The following is a 12,717-nucleotide window of genomic DNA, read 5'->3' on the forward strand; positions in this document are numbered from 1 at the left end:
GATCACAGGAGGACTGAGTCACAGGAGGACTGGATTACAGGAGGACTGAATCACAGGAGGACTGGATTACAGGAGGACTGGATCACAGGAGGACGAGGTCACAGGAGTACTGGATTACAGGAGGACTGAATCACAGGAGGACTGGATTACAGGAGGACTGGATCACAGGAGGACTAGGTAACAGGAGGACTGGATCACAGGAGGACTGGATTGTAGGAGGACTGGGTCACAGGAGGACTGGATCACAGGAGGACTGGATCACAGGAGGACTGGATCACAGGGGGACTGGATCGTAGGAGGACTGGGTCACCGGGGAACTGGATCACAGGAGGACTGGATCACAGGAGGACTGGATCACAGGAGGACTGGATCACAGGAGGACTAGGTCACAGGAGGACTGGATCGTAGGAGGACTGGGTCACCGGGGAACTGGATCACAGGAGGACTGGATCACAGGAGGACTGGATCACAGGAGGACTGGACCACAGGAGTACTGAGTCACAGGAGGACTGGATCACAGGAGGACTGAATCACAGGAGGACTGGATCACAGAAGGACTGGATCACAGGAGGACTGGACCACAGGAGGACTGAATCACAGGAGGACTGGATTACAGGAGGACTGGATCACAGGAGGACTGAATCACAGGAGGACTGGATTACAGGAGGACTGGATCACAGGAGGACTGAATCACAGGAGGACTGGATTACAGGAGGACTGGATCACAGGAGGACTGAATCACAGGAGGACTGGATTACAGGAGGACTGGATCACAGGAGGACTGAATCACAGGAGGACTGGATTACAGGAGGACTGGATCACAGGAGGACTGAATCACAGGAGGACTGGATTACAGGAGGACTGGATCACAGGAGGACTGAATCACAGGAGGACTGGATTACAGGAGGACTGGATCACAGGAGGACTGAATCACAGGAGGACTGGATTACAGGAGGACTGGATCACAGGAGGACTGAATCACAGGAGGACTGGATTACAGGAGGACTGGATCACAGGAGGACTGAATCACAGGAGAACTGGATCACAGGAGGACTGGATCACAGGAGGACTGAGTCACAGGAGGACTAGGTCACAGGAGGACTGGATCACAGGAGGACTGAATCACAGGAGGACTGGATCACAGAAGGACTGGATCACAGGAGGACTGGACCACAGGAGTACTGAGTCACAGGAGGACTGGATCACAGGAGGACTGAATCACAGGAGGACTGGATCACAGAAGGACTGGATCACAGGAGGACTGGACCACAGGAGTACTGAGTCACAGGAGGACTGGATCACAGGAGGACTGAATCACAGGAGGACTGGATCACAGAAGGACTGGATCACAGGAGGACTGGACCACAGGAGTACTGAGTCACAGGAGGACTGGATCACAGGAGGACTGAATCACAGGAGGACTGGATCACAGGAGGACTGAATCACAGGAGGACTGGATCACAGGAGGACTGAATCACAGGAGGACTGGATCACAGGAGGACTGGACCACAGGAGTACTGAGTCACAGGAGGACTGGATCACAGGAGGACTGGACCACAGGAGTACTGAGTCACAGGAGGACTGGATCACAGGAGGACTGGACCACAGGAGTACTGAGTCACAGGAGGACTGGATCACAGGAGGACTGGACCACAGGAGTACTGAGTCACAGGAGGACTGGATCACAGGAGGACTGGACCACAGGAGTACTGAGTCACAGGAGGACTGGATCACAGGAGGACTGGACCACAGGAGTACTGAGTCACAGGAGGACTGGATCACAGGAGGACTGGACCACAGGAGTACTGAGTCACAGGAGGACTGGATCACAGGAGGACTGGACCACAGGAGTACTGAGTCACAGGAGGACTGGATCACAGGAGGACTGGACCACAGGAGTACTGAGTCACAGGAGGACTGGATCACAGGAGGACTGGACCACAGGAGTACTGAGTCACAGGAGGACTGGATCACAGGAGGACTGGACCACAGGAGTACTGAGTCACAGGAGGACTGGATCACAGGAGGACTGGACCACAGGAGTACTGAGTCACAGGAGGACTGGATCACAGGAGGACTGGACCACAGGAGTACTGAGTCACAGGAGGACTGGATCACAGGAGGACTGGACCACAGGAGTACTGAGTCACAGGAGGACTGGATCACAGGAGGACTGGACCACAGGAGTACTGAGTCACAGGAGGACTGGATCACAGGAGGACTGGACCACAGGAGTACTGAGTCACAGGAGGACTGGATCACAGGAGGACTGGACCACAGGAGTACTGAGTCACAGGAGGACTGGATCACAGGAGGACTGGACCACAGGAGTACTGAGTCACAGGAGGACTGGATCACAGGAGGACTGGACCACAGGAGTACTGAGTCACAGGAGGACTGGATCACAGGAGGACTGGACCACAGGAGTACTGAGTCACAGGAGGACTGGATCACAGGAGGACTGGACCACAGGAGTACTGAGTCACAGGAGGACTGGATCACAGGAGGACTGGACCACAGGAGTACTGAGTCACAGGAGGACTGGATCACAGGAGGACTGGACCACAGGAGTACTGAGTCACAGGAGGACTGGATCACAGGAGGACTGGACCACAGGAGTACTGAGTCACAGGAGGACTGGATCACAGGAGGACTGGACCACAGGAGTACTGAGTCACAGGAGGACTGGATCACAGGAGGACTGGACCACAGGAGTACTGAGTCACAGGAGGACTGGATCACAGGAGGACTGGACCACAGGAGTACTGAGTCACAGGAGGACTGGATCACAGGAGGACTGGACCACAGGAGTACTGAGTCACAGGAGGACTGGATCACAGGAGGACTGGACCACAGGAGTACTGAGTCACAGGAGGACTGGATCACAGGAGGACTGGACCACAGGAGTACTGAGTCACAGGAGGACTGGATCACAGGAGGACTGGACCACAGGAGTACTGAGTCACAGGAGGACTGGATCACAGGAGGACTGGACCACAGGAGTACTGAGTCACAGGAGGACTGGATCACAGGAGGACTGGACCACAGGAGTACTGAGTCACAGGAGGACTGGATCACAGGAGGACTGGACCACAGGAGTACTGAGTCACAGGAGGACTGGATCACAGGAGGACTGGACCACAGGAGTACTGAGTCACAGGAGGACTGGATCACAGGAGGACTGGACCACAGGAGTACTGAGTCACAGGAGGACTGGATCACAGGAGGACTGGACCACAGGAGTACTGAGTCACAGGAGGACTGGATCACAGGAGGACTGGACCACAGGAGTACTGAGTCACAGGAGGACTGGATCACAGGAGGACTGGACCACAGGAGTACTGAGTCACAGGAGGACTGGATCACAGGAGGACTGGACCACAGGAGTACTGAGTCACAGGAGGACTGGATCACAGGAGGACTGGACCACAGGAGTACTGAGTCACAGGAGGACTGGATCACAGGAGGACTGGACCACAGGAGTACTGAGTCACAGGAGGACTGGATCACAGGAGGACTGGACCACAGGAGTACTGAGTCACAGGAGGACTGGATCACAGGAGGACTGGACCACAGGAGTACTGAGTCACAGGAGGACTGGATCACAGGAGGACTGGACCACAGGAGTACTGAGTCACAGGAGGACTGGATCACAGGAGGACTGGACCACAGGAGTACTGAGTCACAGGAGGACTGGATCACAGGAGGACTGGACCACAGGAGTACTGAGTCACAGGAGGACTGGATCACAGGAGGACTGGACCACAGGAGTACTGAGTCACAGGAGGACTGGATCACAGGAGGACTGGACCACAGGAGTACTGAGTCACAGGAGGACTGGATCACAGGAGGACTGGACCACAGGAGTACTGAGTCACAGGAGGACTGGATCACAGGAGGACTGGACCACAGGAGTACTGAGTCACAGGAGGACTGGATCACAGGAGGACTGGACCACAGGAGTACTGAGTCACAGGAGGACTGGATCACAGGAGGACTGGACCACAGGAGTACTGAGTCACAGGAGGACTGGATCACAGGAGGACTGGACCACAGGAGTACTGAGTCACAGGAGGACTGGATCACAGGAGGACTGGACCACAGGAGTACTGAGTCACAGGAGGACTGGATCACAGGAGGACTGGACCACAGGAGTACTGAGTCACAGGAGGACTGGATCACAGGAGGACTGGACCACAGGAGTACTGAGTCACAGGAGGACTGGATCACAGGAGGACTGGACCACAGGAGTACTGAGTCACAGGAGGACTGGATCACAGGAGGACTGGACCACAGGAGTACTGAGTCACAGGAGGACTGGATCACAGGAGGACTGGACCACAGGAGTACTGAGTCACAGGAGGACTGGATCACAGGAGGACTGGACCACAGGAGTACTGAGTCACAGGAGGACTGGATCACAGGAGGACTGGACCACAGGAGTACTGAGTCACAGGAGGACTGGATCACAGGAGGACTGGACCACAGGAGTACTGAGTCACAGGAGGACTGGATCACAGGAGGACTGGACCACAGGAGTACTGAGTCACAGGAGGACTGGATCACAGGAGGACTGGACCACAGGAGTACTGAGTCACAGGAGGACTGGATCACAGGAGGACTGGACCACAGGAGTACTGAGTCACAGGAGGACTGGATCACAGGAGGACTGGACCACAGGAGTACTGAGTCACAGGAGGACTGGATCACAGGAGGACTGGACCACAGGAGTACTGAGTCACAGGAGGACTGGATCACAGGAGGACTGGACCACAGGAGTACTGAGTCACAGGAGGACTGGATCACAGGAGGACTGGACCACAGGAGTACTGAGTCACAGGAGGACTGGATCACAGGAGGACTGGACCACAGGAGTACTGAGTCACAGGAGGACTGGATCACAGGAGGACTGGACCACAGGAGTACTGAGTCACAGGAGGACTGGATCACAGGAGGACTGGACCACAGGAGTACTGAGTCACAGGAGGACTGGATCACAGGAGGACTGGACCACAGGAGTACTGAGTCACAGGAGGACTGGATCACAGGAGGACTGGACCACAGGAGTACTGAGTCACAGGAGGACTGGATCACAGGAGGACTGGACCACAGGAGTACTGAGTCACAGGAGGACTGGATCACAGGAGGACTGGACCACAGGAGTACTGAGTCACAGGAGGACTGGATCACAGGAGGACTGGACCACAGGAGTACTGAGTCACAGGAGGACTGGATCACAGGAGGACTGGACCACAGGAGTACTGAGTCACAGGAGGACTGGATCACAGGAGGACTGGACCACAGGAGTACTGAGTCACAGGAGGACTGGATCACAGGAGGACTGGACCACAGGAGTACTGAGTCACAGGAGGACTGGATCACAGGAGGACTGGACCACAGGAGTACTGAGTCACAGGAGGACTGGATCACAGGAGGACTGGACCACAGGAGTACTGAGTCACAGGAGGACTGGATCACAGGAGGACTGGACCACAGGAGTACTGAGTCACAGGAGGACTGGATCACAGGAGGACTGGACCACAGGAGTACTGAGTCACAGGAGGACTGGATCACAGGAGGACTGGACCACAGGAGTACTGAGTCACAGGAGGACTGGATCACAGGAGGACTGGACCACAGGAGTACTGAGTCACAGGAGGACTGGATCACAGGAGGACTGGACCACAGGAGTACTGAGTCACAGGAGGACTGGATCACAGGAGGACTGGACCACAGGAGTACTGAGTCACAGGAGGACTGGATCACAGGAGGACTGGACCACAGGAGTACTGAGTCACAGGAGGACTGGATCACAGGAGGACTGGACCACAGGAGTACTGAGTCACAGGAGGACTGGATCACAGGAGGACTGGACCACAGGAGTACTGAGTCACAGGAGGACTGGATCACAGGAGGACTGGACCACAGGAGTACTGAGTCACAGGAGGACTGGATCACAGGAGGACTGGACCACAGGAGTACTGAGTCACAGGAGGACTGGATCACAGGAGGACTGGACCACAGGAGTACTGAGTCACAGGAGGACTGGATCACAGGAGGACTGGACCACAGGAGTACTGAGTCACAGGAGGACTGGATCACAGGAGGACTGGACCACAGGAGTACTGAGTCACAGGAGGACTGGATCACAGGAGGACTGGACCACAGGAGTACTGAGTCACAGGAGGACTGGATCACAGGAGGACTGGACCACAGGAGTACTGAGTCACAGGAGGACTGGATCACAGGAGGACTGGACCACAGGAGTACTGAGTCACAGGAGGACTGGATCACAGGAGGACTGGACCACAGGAGTACTGAGTCACAGGAGGACTGGATCACAGGAGGACTGGACCACAGGAGTACTGAGTCACAGGAGGACTGGATCACAGGAGGACTGGACCACAGGAGTACTGAGTCACAGGAGGACTGGATCACAGGAGGACTGGACCACAGGAGTACTGAGTCACAGGAGGACTGGATCACAGGAGGACTGGACCACAGGAGTACTGAGTCACAGGAGGACTGGATCACAGGAGGACTGGACCACAGGAGTACTGAGTCACAGGAGGACTGGATCACAGGAGGACTGGACCACAGGAGTACTGAGTCACAGGAGGACTGGATCACAGGAGGACTGGACCACAGGAGTACTGAGTCACAGGAGGACTGGATCACAGGAGGACTGGACCACAGGAGTACTGAGTCACAGGAGGACTGGATCACAGGAGGACTGGACCACAGGAGTACTGAGTCACAGGAGGACTGGATCACAGGAGGACTGGACCACAGGAGTACTGAGTCACAGGAGGACTGGATCACAGGAGGACTGGACCACAGGAGTACTGAGTCACAGGAGGACTGGATCACAGGAGGACTGGACCACAGGAGTACTGAGTCACAGGAGGACTGGATCACAGGAGGACTGGACCACAGGAGTACTGAGTCACAGGAGGACTGGATCACAGGAGGACTGGACCACAGGAGTACTGAGTCACAGGAGGACTGGATCACAGGAGGACTGGACCACAGGAGTACTGAGTCACAGGAGGACTGGATCACAGGAGGACTGGACCACAGGAGTACTGAGTCACAGGAGGACTGGATCACAGGAGGACTGGACCACAGGAGTACTGAGTCACAGGAGGACTGGATCACAGGAGGACTGGACCACAGGAGTACTGAGTCACTCCTCGATGCACAGCAACCTCTATTAGGAACAGTGAGGCTTTAGTTAACATGCTCCGAACACAATGACAGTGACCGCCAACACACCTTGTCGAGGATTGCATTTTCCTTGCACAACTGGTCCCAAGACACTAATTGGAAATCCAGGCGTGGATTTTGCATTCCAAAATTCTCTAAAACATGAATGATCATGCATTCAAAACAATTATGAAGAAACTAAGTGATTGATGTCATTGTTTGACTATACTTTAACCTATTATCTTTGTGGAAGCTAGACAATTTCTGCAAGTCCTGCTTTAATTGTTTAGACCACTTGAATTCCTCAGTTACTGAATGTGTTGCATGCTAATTCTCAGCAATGTCCTGAACTCCCAGCCTCAGCACAACTCGGATACCCGTCTTCAGTGCGGACAGGGACTCCCAGACTCAGCGCAGACCTGGCAGGAAGGGCTTTTGACCAAAAAGACGATTTTCCTGCTCCTCGGATGCTGCCTGACCTGTTGTACTTTTCCAGCACCACTCTAAACTTGACACAGACCTGGCATGGCACTCTCTCAATATGGCATGGTGATCTCCCGCCCTGTCATCACAGTCTCTTGGCAGACTGGCGTGGTGGTCTCTCAGCCTGGTATAATGGTTTCTCAGCCTGGTATGTTGGTCTCTCGGTGTCTCGGTATATGATGGTTTATTGGTCTGGCATGGAGGTCTCTCGGCCTGGCATGGTGATCTCTCAGCCTGGCATGTTGGTCTCTCGGCATAGCATGGTGGTCTTTCGGCCTGGTGTGGTGGTCTCTCAGTCTGGCATGTTGGTCTCTCGGCCTGGCGTGATGGTCTCACGGCCTAGCGTGATGATCTCACGGCCTAGCATGGTGATCTCTTGGCCTGGCATAGTCATCTCTCGGTCTGGCATGGCAGTCTCTCAGCCTGGCGTAGCAGTCTCTTGGGCTGGCGTGATGGTCTCTCGGCCTGGCATGGTGGACTCTCGGCCTGGCATGATGGTCTCTTGATGTGGCATGGCAGTCTCTCAGCCTGGCATGATGGTCTCTCGGCCTGACGTGGCAGTCTCTTGGTGCGATGGTCCCTTAGCACCAGACATGATGGTTTCTTGGCAGCCTGGCATGGTAAAATTCTGGCCTGGCGTGGCCTCGTGTGGACCTCCAGCTTTGCAATGATTCCAGAGCAGTGTCCCAACCTCGTGAGCCTTGAGGGGAAGCCTGGTGCTGTCTGGAGACAAGAACCCAGTGTGGACTGGAGGCTGGGTGCCAGCGTGATCTGGGTTGGAAGGCTTGTTATTCTGAACTTTATATTTCTTTAGTTTTTAAATTTATTCCTAAGACCTGTGATGCTGAACTTTTTATTTCCTTATTTTTCTAAGTCTTTTCCCCTAATTATTTGTACTTAAGCATCTGTATTGAGGTAGCTTTGTAGCGGAGCTGGAGCCTAAGTTGCGATTTGTAATGTGACAATAAAGCTCATCCTGAGATCCTAAAATGTTTTTTTTTTCAGGAATTGTGTGCATTTATCCACCACTGGTGAATAGATTTACATGGACACCCGTGCATGTAGCTAAAATCTTGCTATAGTCACAAGCGTGAATGGTCACCCATTTCAAGAAGTTGACAGAGGTCTAGAAGCTGAGTAGAATCATGCTTGAAGATTAATTACATGCAAAAATAAAACAATGAGAAAGCTGTTGTCATTCATGAATTATAACTTCTCACAAGTCATCACTTTCAAGTGAAGAGAGCAGAAGTTTTAACCAGATAGATGGGAGACCCCCAGGAGGGGCGTGCAGGCAGGAAGGCAGTGCCTGTGAGTATTCCCCTCTCTAACAGTGATACCCTTCGGATACTGTTGGATGTTGAATTCTCAGGGAAAGCAGCAGCAGAACTGGCACTGCTTTATAGCAGGGAGAGTTGGAATGGAGGCCAGAGGTAGTGATAGGGGATTCTGTAATCAGGGGCACAAATAGACACTTCTGTGGCCACAGGTGAGACTCCAGGATAGTGAGTTACCTCCCAGGTGTCAGGGTCAAGAATGTCTCTGAGAGGGTGTGGGTTATTTTGACGAGAGAGAGTGAGCAGCCAGAGACTGTTTGATGAGCGAGGTTAAAACTCGAAAAGCAGGACCTCTCAGATTGTAATCTGAGGAATATTCATCATTTAATTCCTTGCACAATGTTGCAAGTGTTACGACATGGGGTAAATCGTCCTGCTTAATTCAAACTAGCAACACAGAAAAAAATTATCCCACGCAGCAATATGTAAAGGTTTGAGAGGCCAAGAACTATTTAAAGTAAAAATTAACAACTTTATTTCTTAAAGTATAACAGAGAATAATCAAGTAACAACGATTTACAAATCCTTCGTCTAACTTATCTTTTACCTTCCCCTTCTACAATAGTCCGATATGACCCTCCAATTAAGCTTTACCAAATATTTAAGCTTTCAAGACCAGCCAGATGTCAATTCTTCTCTTCCTCGGTCTTCTTTTCTTCTTCTTAGGGATTTCTATTTCACAGGTCACGGATCGATCAAGGTACCTTTAAGAGAGATATTTTTCGGGCAGCCTCTACATGCTGGTGGCTTGGCAGTTCTCCTCCCAACTGTTCAATTTTCCCCGGCCTTATACTCCTAAAACATCGGACTGTGTCATTGGCTTTTAAGATTGTCAATATACTTAAACTGATTGGCCTAATTCAAATCTGTTTTTGTCTCCAGGCAAACAGCTACCCCTGTAGCTGGACCACATGTTACATTGCATCTTATTCAGAACACTTTGTGCTGTCAAGTAGTTCTGCTAGCTTTTATCTCTCTGAAAGGTACAGTATACCCACATCTTCATAAGACAAGGCTCACAATGAGTGTCATATTGTTGACTAAAGTCATAAAATCCCTACAGTACAGATATAGGCCATTCAGCCCATTGAGTTTACATTGACCCTCCAAAAAGCATCCCATCCTATAAATCCATATTTACGCCAGTTAACCCACCTAGCTTGCACACTATAGGGCAATTCAGCATGGCCAATCCACCTAATCTGTATATCTTTAGACTGTGAGGGGAAACTTCAGCACCCAGAGGAAACCCACACAGATAGTTGCCTGAAGGTGGAATCGAACCTGGGTCCCTGACGTCATAACGCAGCAGTGCGAATCATTGTGCCACCGTGCCTCTTATTCTTTCCTGCTTCATGGGTTACGGCCCTCGCTTCTCCAAATTAATGAGATTGAGATCCTTAATCCCTGGAATCAGTCTTGCAAATCTTCCCTGCACCATGTATAAAGCCTTGATGTCTGTCATATCCCATCGGCCCCGTCTCCATGCTCCTCTCAGTGAAATATGTCATTTTGTATTCTTCGTCTTAAACGCCACCTGCCACATGCCCTTCCTATCCAATAGCTTGTTAAATTCCAAGTTTGATGTCATCTGCAAATTTGAACTTTGTGCCCCGTATCCTAAAGCTTAAGAAATTACCACTAAACTCAGTCATTAATATCTGGCTTGCATACACACAGCGATCCTCTTTGTTGATTTCCTTTAAAGCATGTTTAGTTTATTCAGTGTTCAGCTGTTCTGTACAGTGCCTTTAGAATACTTACATAAGCTTTGTTCACATGTGTATTTCTGAAAAGCTGCCAAACATTCAACCAGCCTAAAGTTGTCAGCAACTTGGCTCATAGAACAGAAATCCTGTTGACTGGGTGGCATGAATCTGATGAGGAAGGCTGCCTTCAAGGGGAGGCAATAGGTTCAAATGTAATTACATTTCAGACTGTACAATATCCTCATGCCTTGCAACACATAAATGATTACAACGTCATCTCTGCTTCAGTGACTTAGAGTCATAGAGGTTACAGCATGGAAACAGGCCCTTCGGCCCAACTTTGCCATGCCGCCTAGTTTTCACAATTAAGCTAGTCCCATTTGCCTGCGTTTGGTCCATAACCCTCCATACCTATCCCATCCATCTACCTGTCAAAATGTTACTTAAATGACAAAATTGTACTCGCCTCCACCACAGCCTTTGGCAGCCTGTTTGAGACACTCACCACCCTCTGTGTGAAAACATTCCTCCTCTGGATTCTTTTGTATCTCTCCCCTCTCACCATAAACCCCTGTAGTTTTAGACTCCTCTACCATGGGGAAAAGCTGTTGGATGTCTACCTTATCTACACTTCTCGTGACTTTGTAGACGTCAATAAGGTCACCCCTCAGTATCCTATGCTCCAGGGAAAAAAAGTCAGAGCCTTTCCAGCCTCTTCTTATAGGTTAAGCCCTCCAGTTCAGGGAGCTTTCTAGTAAATCTTATCAAATAAGTCAAGCTGCTTTACAGATAACTGGTCATAAGACCAGATGAGGCTTTTTGGACCATCGGGTCTGCTCCATCAGCCAATGAGATCAAGGTTGGTCTGAGAATCCATAACTCCACTTTCTTGCTTTTTCCCCATAACCCTTGATTCCCTTAAACCTTGCCGATCTCAGCCTTCAATATTCATAATAATACATTTTCGACAGCCCTCTGCGATAAAGAATTCCACAGGTACTGTACCCTGTGGGAGAAGGAATTCCTTCACATCTCTGTCTTAAGTGGATAACCCTTCACTCTTATGCCCTCCGTGTTATGAAGTTGTAGAGGTGCACTGTACCTTTAAGAGAGTTAACGTCAGGTCCTCGATTCTCAGACAAGGGAATACAACCTCTCAGCGTTTAAATAACACAAATAACCATGATGCCAGAAATCTGAAGAAAGACACAGAAATTTTTGAATAAATTCAGAAGTTTATTTCAATGCAAGGGGCCTAACAGGGAAGGGATTCCTGAAGAAGGGCTTATGCCCGAAATGTCGATTCTCCTGTTCTCTGGATGCTGCCTGACCTGCTGCGCTCTTCCAGCAACACATTTCAGCTCTAATCTCCAGCATCTGCAGACCTCACTTTCGCCTAACAGGGAAGGCAGATGAACTCAGGGCATGGTTAGGAACATAGGACTGGGATATCATAGCAATTACAGAAACACAACTCAGGGATGGGCAGGACTGGCAGCTTAATGTTCCAGGATACAAATGCTACAGGAAGGATAGAAAGGGAGGCAAGAGAGGAGGGGGAGTGGCAATTTTGATAAGGGGTAGCATTACAGCTGTGCTGAGGGAGGATATTCCCAGAAATACATCCAGGGAAGTTATTTGGGTGGAACTGAGAAATAAGAAAGGGATGATCACCTCATTGGGATTGTATTATAGACCCCCTAATAGTCAGAGGGAAATTGAGAAACAAACTTGTAAGGAGATCTCAGCTATCTGTAAGAATAATAGGGTAGTTATGGTAGGTGATTTTAACTTTCCAAACATCGACTGGGACTGCCATAGTGTTAAAGGTTTAGATGGAGAGGAATTTCTTAAGTGTGTACAAGACAATTTTCTGATTCAGTATGTGGATGTACCTACTAGAGAAGGTGCAAAACTTGACCTACTCTTGGGAAATAAGGCAGGGCAGGTGACTGAGGTGTCAGTGGGGGAACACTTTGGGG

Source organism: Chiloscyllium plagiosum, chromosome 1 (genome assembly GCF_004010195.1).
Source record: "Chiloscyllium plagiosum isolate BGI_BamShark_2017 chromosome 1, ASM401019v2, whole genome shotgun sequence".
NCBI classification, from domain to species: Eukaryota; Metazoa; Chordata; class Chondrichthyes; order Orectolobiformes; family Hemiscylliidae; genus Chiloscyllium; species Chiloscyllium plagiosum.